This window comes from Balearica regulorum, chromosome 1 (assembly GCF_011004875.1).
Source record: "Balearica regulorum gibbericeps isolate bBalReg1 chromosome 1, bBalReg1.pri, whole genome shotgun sequence".
In the NCBI taxonomy this organism is placed as follows: Eukaryota; Metazoa; Chordata; class Aves; order Gruiformes; family Gruidae; genus Balearica; species Balearica regulorum.
This window is the reverse complement of record NC_046184.1, coordinates 48,584,496-48,596,822: the sequence shown is the minus strand read 5'-3', so window position 1 is coordinate 48,596,822 and position 12,327 is coordinate 48,584,496. Positions and strand designations below refer to the sequence as shown.

At 40.6% G+C, this 12,327-nt stretch overlaps 1 long non-coding RNA gene across 3 annotated transcripts in view; it reads left to right on the top strand.

Moving 5' to 3' along the window:
* Positions 1-580: 580 nt before the first annotated feature.
* Positions 581-12,327, top strand: part of LOC142600051 (uncharacterized) — a 62,157-nt gene continuing 50,410 nt past the window's right edge. For 2 of the 3 annotated variants that reach the window (XR_012833516.1, XR_012833514.1), the window contains exon 1: positions 581-719. This is a non-coding gene — a long non-coding RNA (uncharacterized LOC142600051). Of the gene's footprint in view, positions 720-8,419; positions 8,516-12,327 lie in introns of those variants that run through there. The other variant, XR_012833515.1, reaches the window with a different exon arrangement.

Here is a 12,327-nt window from a genome sequence, read left to right as displayed (position 1 = left end):
ATGGTGCCAACAGCACCAGTACAGTGTCACTGCTGGTCATGTGGTGCAGCCCCACCACAGGGGCCATGGAGCAACAATTCAAGAGTTATGCACAGCTTACAATCTGCAGAGATCCTTGTTACTTCTGCCTGTTCTCTGCTTCTCTGTTAGCTCTAGATCTAGAAATCTCACTCTATTACAACCCTTTCTACTGCAGCTGATTGTCCTATGAGGAGCACACTCCACCTTCCTCTAGGCATGAGGCTAGAGGCCTGCACAGGATTTCAAAATACCCTGTAGCTCATGAATACAAAACTACTGTAAATGATCTGTGGAAATGCAAGCATGAAAAGTAATGTCTTATCCAGATGCCATATCTCCTGTAGGCGCATGAAGATACCTTTGTAAAGGGGTACCCCAACGCATGAACCCCTCCTCCTTGCAAACATTCAGGCACAGCTACGACTTGATGGTTGGCTGCCCTTGCAAAACCTCCTGTCGGTGCAACGTCCGACGTGCCAGCAGCTCCTGCTTCCCAGGGGTTTGCTGCTTGGGCTTCCCCACACAGCAGCTGCTTCTACTCACACACAGCTTTTAGGACTTTTGCTGAACCGTGTCTCCTCTGATCGCAAGATCTATTTCCTCCTCCTGTTTGCTTGGCACAGTGGTGTCTGCCGGTGGGGTGCAGAGCGGGGTGACCCCGCCTTGCTGAGCTGGGGAGCTGGAGAGGTATACCTGAGGTAGGGAACTGAGATTAAGTACCCTGAAATGCATCAGAAAGATTTGTTATGATAATTTAACCTGCAGTGTTATTCAGATCTAAAGCTACTCGCTCTCCTGTTCCTCCCTGGGGTTAGAAACCTGTACAAAACACAAATAAGAGATCCAGATCTGGAGCCTGTATACCTCCAGGTTTCTGCTTGCCTGGTAGGGTCTAGGATTTAGGTCTGATCCAGTTCAAAAGCTGGGGGAGCACTAGGAAATGCAGGTCTGCACCAGGAGGCAGACCTCCCCTGCTTTGCCCTCCAAACCAGCACAATAGAGCAAACAGCAGCTTCTGCACAGATGCTCCCAGTTGTAAGCGCGGAGATTTTTCTGGCCTTGGCTATTTTAGAAACCAAGTTTCCAGCTCAGGTCTTGAATGCATTTTGAACGTACATTCTTGCATTTTCTGTCTTTCTCCTGGCTTTCTTTGGCAAATCATACAGTGCAATACCGAATGCCTAAAAATAATAATACAGGAATCAGTTTTTATACTTTCCTTTCTGTTTCATTCCTCTAATTCAATTTCTTGGATCAGTTTTACTGTGATTGTACCTAAGCGAAGAGTCCTTTCAGTGAGGAAGTCAGTCCTTTTAAAAAATACTCACTTGTAAGTAACTGAGTGGGGTGAGTCATGCAGCAGGAAAAAGTTAAGAATCACAAACACTGACTCCGGTAATACATTGCTTCTATTAGTAGCAATTTCTTTATGACCTTAAGACTTCCGTAGCAGCATAAATATTTTACATGGTTGAAGCAATTCGAATAATCTTAGTTAGCTCAGGCATTAAAAATGCAGCAGCGAAGGAAGGGAAGCATGCTAACAGCATTCAGGCTTAGAATTATTGTCACAGTCATGACCGTGTCACTGCATGGTCATAACTTTCCAGGTGGATTTACAACACAGCAGTTGCCTGTTGGCCAAAATGCAGAGAACTGAAGCTGGGACCTTCAGAACCAAAAATCATAAGCCTCAGTTTGAGCTGAAGTGCTGTAAATACTCAGAGTGAATCTTGCCTCTGTGGGCTAAGTGCTACATGCAGGGGGTTGCAGTAGCATGCAGATATTCCTCAAAGAACGAGTTGCAATAATGTTATAAATCATGTAGATTTAGTATTTATTGGTAGTCGCTTTTTAGTAGGCACTCCATGTCAAAATAGGGGATAGAAAAATTTTGGCTACTTCTGTAATGCTAAATAGGGCTGCTGTGGTGGAGCTTCTGTGGGGGTGTGAATAATTGCAAAATAATTTCAAAGAAAAATAATTGCAAAGCAAAATAATTGCTTTGTTTGAGGTCTTTTTCAGTTAAAAAATAACGTGGCGACTGGCCTGCAGGCTATCAGAGTGGTGTTTTCATAATGTGAAACTGGAGGTATATGTTGCATGTGTGCATAGGAGACAGAAAGAGTTGAGACTTTCATGTACCAAACTTTAAAATCCAAAAATAAACATGGCCCTACCGAAGATCATGCAAGCTTTCTTCCTGATTGCTTTGCTTTCTGGTTTGATATATTTCTTGTCTATCTTATTTGAATTTGATGTTTTGAGGGTAGGAGCACCTGGCAGCTGTGGTTATTATTGCGAATTCAGTAACAAACAGTGCTAGGGGTGATGAGTTTGTTTGCAGGCTGAGCGTGGAAAAAGCACTTCAGATCTAGATCTAATGTGGATTGGCTACATGAGCTAGACCTCGCTGGTATAGCTGTCTCATGTCTTGCCCCAAGCACTGGCCTGGACATGATCGCTCAGGGGAAAGTGGAAACACATCTTTTGAATAACATGTATACCATGTCTTTGTGATGTGTATGCCATGACTTCGTGAGAAATGTCATTCCTTAACTGTTGTGGTGATTCTCATGGCCCTTGGATCCATATCACATTCAATATTTGTTGAATGAAACTCAGTCATTTAAGCACTATGGGTACAGTATTCCGCAAAGATATTCTTCCCCAACCAATACTGGCAGATCAGAAAACATTTTCATTAAAGAAAAGTGTATTTTCCTATACACATGCCAGTGTGTTCCTTTCTGTTCTTTTCTGGTCCCATAAAGAAAAGATGCTTGAGCAATGAAAGAGGTGCTGTAGCTCATTCTCACTGCAGACCAATTCCAGTGTTATTACTTTCTTATTTACTCCAGTTTTCTTAATATTTAGAAGATTATTTTAATAATTTACCTATCCTTTGCTTCAAGCTATTGCTATGTGAACTTCTGCTTGGGTGGCCTTGAAATATTTTATTTTTAACCGGAAGAACCCCTATTGTCTGTACTCTTTCTCATATCTTAGTTAATTAAATCTAATTGTTTTTTCTTTTGCCTAATGTTACCTTATTTCCAATGTAAGAACATTACTGACTAGATTATTTCAGTTATATTCCCAATGTCATTGCTAGACTCAGGGCTGCCCAGAATAGAGGCTAAGACATAAGCTGTTCCTTTTCTTTCACACACGGTATGAAAGTCCAACTTTATGTAGGACTGTTCACATGAATAAATAGTTGGCAAGGTGAATCAGGGTTGAAAAATCTGGCCCTAAAGCTTAACCAAGAGACATATCAGATCAGTTCTCAAAAGATAATTGAACAATGTTAACATTTGATTAAGACAAATACTACTTTGGTCTATAGAATAAACAAGCTTCCTCTCAGTCCTGTCATATGATATTCATGCTAGAATTCACTTGAACAAGAGTGCATTAATTTCATAATAAATAACTGGTGGTTATACAATACCTTTGACCACAAAGCCTTCTAAAGGCTGTGTTGTGTTCTTTCCACAGCTGCAAACAAAACAAAAAAATTCCAGAAAAAAGTGAGGCGTGAGTAAACTGCGAACAGATGACAGATACTCCACAAGCAAAAGGCCAACTTTATCAGAGAAGTTATTTTTTCCCCACTATTTGCTTGAGGCAAACAAACACTGTCAGTACATTGACAGGGAAACTGAGTCACAACACATAATTGACCAACAGTCACAGAAACTGTTGTTGTTGGAGCTGGCTTTAAAACTCAGGAACTCCTGTCCTCCAGTTTTTTGTTCACAAACTTCCTTTCCTGTGTGGACTGCATGAAAACAAACAATAGTTTTACTCAACTTTTCTTTTTTTTCTTTTTTCTTCCCAGGGAGGGAAAAAAAAAAGAGGAATGCATTTATCAGGGTTTGAAAATGCTGAAATTCACTTCAGCATATTGAAAAGGGCTTAGCGCTGTGGGAACTCTTGACCTGAATGTTTCTAGGAATCTGCAGAACAAGTTTGTTCTTCTGGTTATTAAATTTATTATTTCGATGACTATAAGCATATTCATGGAAAACGTAAGTAAATCATGAAAGTCTTATGGTAGTTTCCATGAATAGTCATTCATCTGAAACTTCATCGGGGAAGTATGTTTATCATTCATTACTTCAACATTGCCATTGCACAACCAGATAGCACAAACAAAACCATATAGCCTAAATGACATGTTGCTTACCACTAATAGTACACAGGGAATAAAGCTGGAGTGCTCTTCTGGTAGGCTATCTGCAGAGCGGGATGTGTCCATCTAAATCATGTGGTGAACCCCCAGCATTGCAGACAGACAGGGAGTGTTCCTGAATGACTGGCAAACAGGAAAAAACTGCTAATAGTCATTGAGGGAATGATTCGTGATACGTTATGTGATATCACTTGCTCTTTCATCTGCATGTTTTTTTTCTAGATGTGAGCAAACTTAGCCCACATTTCTCATAAAATAGTTACATTTTTGAAGCATTAAAGTCATCAGGCTAATACAGGTCTAACAGCTCCATAGCAGTCTATGGGTATGGTTGGATCAAACAGAATTTAAAAGAGTTTGGATTTAGTATGTTTGAAGCTGAATCTTTCAAGGTGCGTTTAAAGTTATCTAGAAAGCCATAGACACTATTAAAATCTGTATATTTATAGGCTGTGTTCTATATATATGTACTTATGAAGGTTAGAGCTTGGACGATAACAAATTCAGCTCACTAACACTAAGCTCAGTATGAATTCCCTACACAGGTGGCTTTTTCATATATCTGTTCAGGCTTATCTTACCTCAGCCATGCTTGCTACCACTTTAGTCATCTTACAATCATTTACACCACTGCAAAGTGTGATTGAAATATCATATCATCATATCCTAACAGTTCTATATATTATCTCTGCTCTGAAAATGAGGGCTCATAGGCCTAATCTCAGTGATGTGTTCTGCATGTAAAGCGTGCGTGGATCTTTAGAGACTTGAAGTGCAGAGGCATTTACAATCCTAGCAGATTCAGTTTATGCCTTAACATATCTAATCCAGAATTCTACCTTCTAATTGAAGAGATTTCTAAAAATGTGGTTTCCTTTTTCTGGAGCCAATATTTGACAAGTGTCTATTTTTTGCCTTTGTCAACAGTATAATTCCCATATTGGTTTGCAAATCTATAGTAGCACTATTTCTGGAGAAAAAAAATATACTGCTTTATTTCACACTATTTAAAACTGAAGAGAGCTGTGATGGTGCTAGCGCTGGTGGTTATTCCAGGCATATCTGCAGAGACAAACTTCCCAACTGGACCCGTACATTCCTTTCTACAACAGATTTTTGCTGTAGTGCTCCAAGACTGGTTCCTTCCTCGCTTTAGCTCCTCATCTGCAGCTTTGGCACTTGCTTGTCCCTTAAACAATTAGCAGGAAGAGGTTTCTCCTTAACTGGATTTTTTTGTAGAGGTCCCTATCTCTGACATATATATAAATATAAATATCAATATCAATATCCCTCTTATAAGAAGGTCCTAGAAATGGATCTTTGTTAGAACACACTGCTATCACTGGGATTCATGATATTTTGGAGTCACTTTTAACACAGTGACCGCACAAGACCCAGCCACCTGAGTAAATGGTACTGGTCACTGATGAGCTTCTCCTGAACTAACCCTGCTCTGCCAGGCTGTCACTGCTCTAGCGTTCATCCCAGGAAAAATTCAGACTGTTTGATTTCTCTTTTAGCTCTGGAGACTTTCTACATCTTGAGTGTCATTAAACCAGCCTTACTTTTTCTTTTCTAAAAATGGAGCTTGTTCTGCACTCTTAAGGCTTGATCGAGTGCTTTTTAGTCAATGGAAAACTTGTCTTTTACTGCAGTGGCCTTTGATTTATTCTCCATTTCCCTTCAACTCCTGTGCTATTGGGACCGGTCAATTTTAGCCTTTTTTTGGAGGATAAAGATTTGGGTTTATGCCAGTCACCTCACCCATAATGAATCTCCATCCCTCCCATTGGAAAAAAAGCCAGGCTAGATCATCGCCTAGCCATTCAAAATCTATACCAGATTTTGCCTTACAACCCTTACATAGAGCATATGGACTTTGGGACATTGAGTTTGGGGGAGGAGGTGTGACAAACAGTGCTTAAAACCAGGTGGTTTTGTGTTTTGCTGAGACATATGCTGTTACTCACCCCAAGGAGAAAGGGAAGGCAGCAGAGAAAGAGGGGAAGTTTGGCCCATATGGGAGGGTAAGGGGAAGTGGGAGAACTGAAGTAAATGTAATCAGTAGCATTATATGGCAGTTTATAACCTGAATCCAAGAAACACAGCAAGCATTCAGTTACTTGATTTGGCTGAGAGTCAGCGAAAGGGATGTTGCTTAGAGTTTTGAAGAATTTGGCAACAGAACAACTACATGTGAATGATGTTGCAAGGGAGGATGTAGTACTGAGACAAAGATTTCATACAGATAATATTTGGCTCCTGACTTGCAAGATTTGGATATCTCCAATACAAACACCAAGACACTAACCGGAAAGATCAAACACACCCAATGAATTTTTATTACCTTATAAACATTGAGAAAAGCCGTCTAGCCAGCTGGGCTGCTCATCTGCTCCTAGGTACATGAGAAATTGGAAACCAAAATCTGAATTTTCCCCTTTTGAAATATCCCACCTTAAAGTACTACTTCCCTGAAAAGCTAGTATTAACACTATTTTTCACCAGTTTGCAGCTGCTGCAGATCGTTTACCACATCCCTGTGCAGCGCTGCAGACTTGTTGGGTGCTGACCCTGGTTTCCTGTTGAGCTGTGACTAAGCTGTCCCCCCAAGGCCTGGCTCCAGCAGCACGAGTGGACACATGCCCTCAGTGGGGCTCCGTAATATTAATGAAATCAGTTTGCGGCAGTATTAACCTCCAGAATCTGGGATTTTGGTGGTAGAGTCCCCAGGACACCTTTATGCCTTCTACCTCCTCAATAAAGCACAAGGCATATGCCAAATTAATATGCCCTATCTATGCAGCTGTAATGAAACCACTGCGTTCGTCTTACTGTTTAAGGAAAATATGGTCAGGCTTCAACTCCACTTTTTGGCTAAGTCAATTTTCTCACACCTCAACTCCACAGCTGGAAAATGAAGCCTACTCTCTTTCTCTTACACATCGGCAGCTCTGTCAATTGATGTTATAAATGCTTAATTTCTACATACTGCCAGCAGACAACACAGTGGTGCCTTGCTCCACATGAGTGAGGGCAGGGGGAACCCACTCAAAAGCAAAGAATAAGTGTCAGTAATAATCCAAATCACATTTTCAAAGCAAAACACCATAATAACCACAGCAAAGATGTAAACACATTTGCAGAGTCTACCAAAACCAAGTATTATAAGTTTGGGGTTTTGCAGGCTGACGAAGGCAGGGGATAGGAAAAAACAATGATGTGCTATGGGTAAGAAATCTGGAAATTTAGGTATTAACAAAGTATTTTCAACAGCTGTCTGTAATGATCCTGACGTGTTTGGTTATGGTAAATGTGGTGGAGGTGTCATATGTGTCAGACCGGCAATGACATCATGGTGAGATATGATACAGTGGCTACCACTATTGCCTCAGGCTCTTCTTGTCTGAGCCTTACTTTGCCTCCAACAACTCCTACTCTTTTTGCTTCAGCCTCCCACGGATGGAGAAGGGAGAGGGGAATAACTTCTTAAACAAAGTGGTCTGTGAATTATGATTGTCTCGTATTAGAGATGGGAGACTTGAAAAAGACAATTAGGACATCATGTTGTCCATGTTCTGCAAGCAAAAAAGAAAAAAAGAATTAAAATGTCAGAATAGGCTAAAGAATAGTTTGCAAAACAGAAAGATATGATCCAGAAAAATCCTTTACAAGTACCAGCACTCCGTTCCTATATACTCACATGGCAGGTACACTTTTTGCTGTTACATGAGCATGCACCCCCTAGCAGTGCCACGTGTTCTTGGGTAATTTATTAATGGTATTCTACATTACACAGTGGCATTTTTGCAGATGTTTTGTTCATGGTTCCCTGTGTTCTGCGTGAGGTGAAAGCAGGTGTAGCGCAGAGAGATTGGCCACATGGGGTGGGTGCTCTGAAGTCTGCTTTCGTTTAGGAACAAAAGACAGGCTGAAGTTAGGAGGGAGGAAATATGTATTGCAGCTCTGCCAAATATCTAATGCATAACATTAACACTGGCAAAAGAGGAAAGGAAATTTAAATGTGGGGTGGGGAGGCATCTCTAGGGAAAAGGCACATTAAAAAGAGTAAGAGGAACCCAAGATGAGCCTGTTCTTGATTTGAAGGCCCATGGCGTAGCAGCCTGCTGAGAGGAACTGAGAGTCTCTTTTGTAACAAAGGGGGCTTTGAGCGTTGCACAACCAGCTGAGAAGCGTCCTGGGACATTCACGAGACTTCTGTGGATAAATATAGAGGAGGAGGAGGAGGAGGCAGCTGTTGAATGCTGTCTCACGGCTTACAGACAGAACACAAAGGTAGTTTTTGGTGCTCAGACTACTAACCTGGTGAAAATAACACTATTTTCTGGAGTCTGGGAACTGATGATATCTATGACAGTGATGGGGACAGGGGACTAAGTCTCTCTCTGCTCATGGATTTTACCCTGTCAACATCTGCTCTTCCTCCTGTTGCCTCACAGGCCTGGGAAACAGAGGGGACTTGGGGCTGGATCTGCAGGTACAATTCCTGTGTAGGGATCCTGCTTGCTCTGGGAACTTCTGTCTGCTGTGAAGACAGAAGTGAAACTTGCCCTCATTTCACTGGGCCACATTTATTTTAGTCCAAAAGTTATCCTGTTCCATGTGCTTTATTCTCTTGTTTTATTCCTGTAAGTTATTCGCATTAGAAAAAATAAAATAGGAGAAAAGAAAAGCCAGCAAATCTGAAATGAAAAATCTCTGTCCACACACCCCCACCCCCGCCTTTCCTGTGTCCTTTTCTTTATAACAAAATGGCTGCCCAAGTTTCAGAAGCCTGATACAGCACAAATTTGACTGAAGACCTACTTTCAATGTAAGGTGAGCAGCAAGGGCTTACACTGAGTAGAACAAGAGCTGCAGTCACCTAACACTTCTGAAAGTCAGGCCCAGGACCCACAAAGTACTGTAAAATCACCCATTACTTTCAGGAAAATAAAACCAGTGACTATTAGGCTTTGGACTTTTCCAGATTTTTCCTCTGCCGGAGTAGCAGTCAAGAAGTGGGAAAAGTAAAAAATGCGCCATTGCAGAGTTCAAAATATTTGCTTTTGCAAGTTATATGAAGGCATCTGTATTCCCTTAGCAATGAATTGTAATTGCTTTGTCCCTTAGTGGCTGGATGTCTTGAATGAGGGTAGCAGTATTAACAGTACTGGTCGTAATTGGAGCTTCTCCTTCAGCTTAGGGGATAGATTTACAAGGCCAAGTTCTGCCCTCGTTTAATTTCATAAAGCCTGACTGAAGATGTTGAGTGGTACTGTGATCTGACTGAGAAATTAGTGTCACCGGTGCCTTGCAGTACTGATTCCACATACAATGATCTAAAACAGGCTTATTCTGCTGTACTTCATAGGCTACAAGCATGTTGCAAGGATTCCTGCTAGGGGTTACCTCCTGCATTTCCAAGGGGTTTCCAAGGATTAAAGCCCAGGAGGAATTTTGAGATGACTTTATTGAATGATTTTCCTAATCATTCCAGTGGAGATACATGGGTTGCTGTCAATGCAGGGAGCTGGCATTACAGCCCCTTACAATTAGGGCTATCTTGTTAGAGAAGTACCGGTTTTCCATCTTAATGCTTGAGAAGGCACGTCTGTTATTCTCAGCAGATAAAACCTGTATACAAGTTAACACTGGTGTACTCACTAGAATCTTATAACTGGTGCAAATGAATATTTTCCTGGGGATTTATTGGAATACTGTAACTTAAGACTTGGGAGAGGTGGCAGCATGTTATTTATGCCAGTTCGTGACAATGAGGAATTGTTGATGTCAGTGGGAGCAGAGCAAAATTCAGAAAACAGTGAAAGTTGTTGGGCAGAGCACAACCCTGGAGTGTTCAGCCCACAAAGCTCATTGATTAGATTTGGTTCATATAGAAACAGAACAAATTACTGCATGATGATATTTTCTATTTTGAGAAGAAAAGATGGCTCTATAACCTTTCAGTCTATGTCTAATTGGCCTCAGGGCTGATTCCTGGTCCTGAGATGAAGTCACATGGACTGGCTCATGTCCTGCCCCTTCTATAGGAGATTTGTCTTGAAGAAAACTAGCTGTAGAGAGCAAACAATAAAACAGTGTGGACAATCAGAGCTCCAGTGTTCAAGCTTTTTCCCTGGCTCTCTGTTACTTAGCACTGAAGATATATCCTCAAAGTCCATTGCAGCCCTCTTTTCTGTGATTTTATGAAAGTGATCGTTTGTTATAATGAGTTGCTAAAAGAAACTGGACAAGCTTATTAGAGTAAATCTCTTTCAATGAATATGTGGCAAGGGGGTCAAGCATTTTGTTAGTAAGGGATCTCCACTGTGAGAAAAATAATTCCAAACTTTTGGTTAACAAGATTTTAAGGTCTTCCAGCTCCTCTATTCTACTGGCTCAGTTCAAGCCCATGTCACCTATGAATGAAAGTTTTAAGACAGTCCATGTGCAATAGTGCTGTTGTCTTTATTATGGCCTAGTGCCCATACCATAGAGTCCAGAAGCACAATCACAGAAAATCACAACTACAGCTTTGCTCACATGGGAAGGTGACAAAGTCCAAATGTATTTGTAACCCAAGGACCCTAAAAAGTGTTTATTGAAGAATAATAATCAAGCAACTTGTAATGCTGATGTCTACGTATCTCCCTGGTGCATACCACAAGAGCTGTGTTCTATATGACAAGTATGAAGCCATGTAGTTAAATTGAAAATTGTCACTCACTTTCTTCATAATATTGGCATAGAGACAGAAGAAAAACAAGCATATAAACACCATGGACATTTCCTTTGTGCAGACAGACTTTCCTCTATGAATTACAAGCAGTGTGTAATGACTGAGCCATGGAAGGAGGAAACACGGTCCAGTTATATAAATGCCGGAGGCTTCTCTAGATTAAGCACTGTGGAACACTGGGATCATTTAAAAGAGATAAAGAAGAACATGAAAGAGCTCCCCTGTACTTATATCAGATTTATCCTGATGAAAAGACATAGAAAGAAAATTAAAAACTGCTCATTAAGAATAAATTATTTTCTGTAGCATTTTTCTTCTGCTCTAGAGGAAAAAAATCAGCCAGGTTGCTGCTTGGCTTTTGGAAGGCTTATTGGAGAGCATATTACTTGCCATAAGACTAGATATTTTTAATTTCTGTATGAAGGCATAGATGCATTTCTGAAATGGAACATTCAATCCTTCCTCATGCTAAAATCCCTTCAGTTTGATGTAATTGGACTTCTTGCTTACATGATATACTGAAATCTTAATACCAGGCAGCTTTCCGAAGTAATTAGGTAGTACTTTATCACTCTGTCAATTCTCCCCTTACTCACACACAACATTACTATTTAAACTCCCTATCTAAAGGGGACATGCTGCTACTGAGATCCTTGTACATTTACTTCCAGAGCAGAGTTACTTTGCTTTTCAAAATGGTTCCCTGTGTAACTGGGAAAAAACAACTGCATTGATGATCAGTTATTATTCATTGACTAATAACTCATGTGTTATTACTCATGAGAGAACTCATTTGACCTAATCATGTCTTAGAATTTGCTGAACTGAATACACATACTTGCAGTTTCTGAGATGCAACATAAAAACAGCCTAACATTTGCAGCATGGTGTCTGGGACACCACTGACTCTTCTTGTGGAGCATCAAGTCAAGCCCCTGGTGCCAAACGATGCTTGCTTGGGGTCCCCAGTGACAGCAGATTATTTTGGTGAATATAGAGGCTATCACAGAATCAATCCTTGACCTTGAATTACTTGCTGGGAAGTTTTTCTCTGCGTTGCTGTGAGATGAAGACAAAAAGGGGTGAAAGATGTGGTAAAGTTTTTCAGCTCCACACATGAATAGAGGTATGATTTGAAAAGTTAAATTTGCCAATTATTCTGAGGTTTTGTGAATCTTAGTTAGCAAATGATTTAAAAGATCAGGACTGGAATTAATTTTAAAGGCCATATCAAAGGACAAAATGAAGACTCTCTGCACGGGAAGATCTTTTAAAACATGTGGGTGTTACTTGTTTCACCTCTGAATGTTTTTTATCTCCTTTAAGACAAAATTGTTTTGTATGCATTTGGCAATTAAGTGATAAG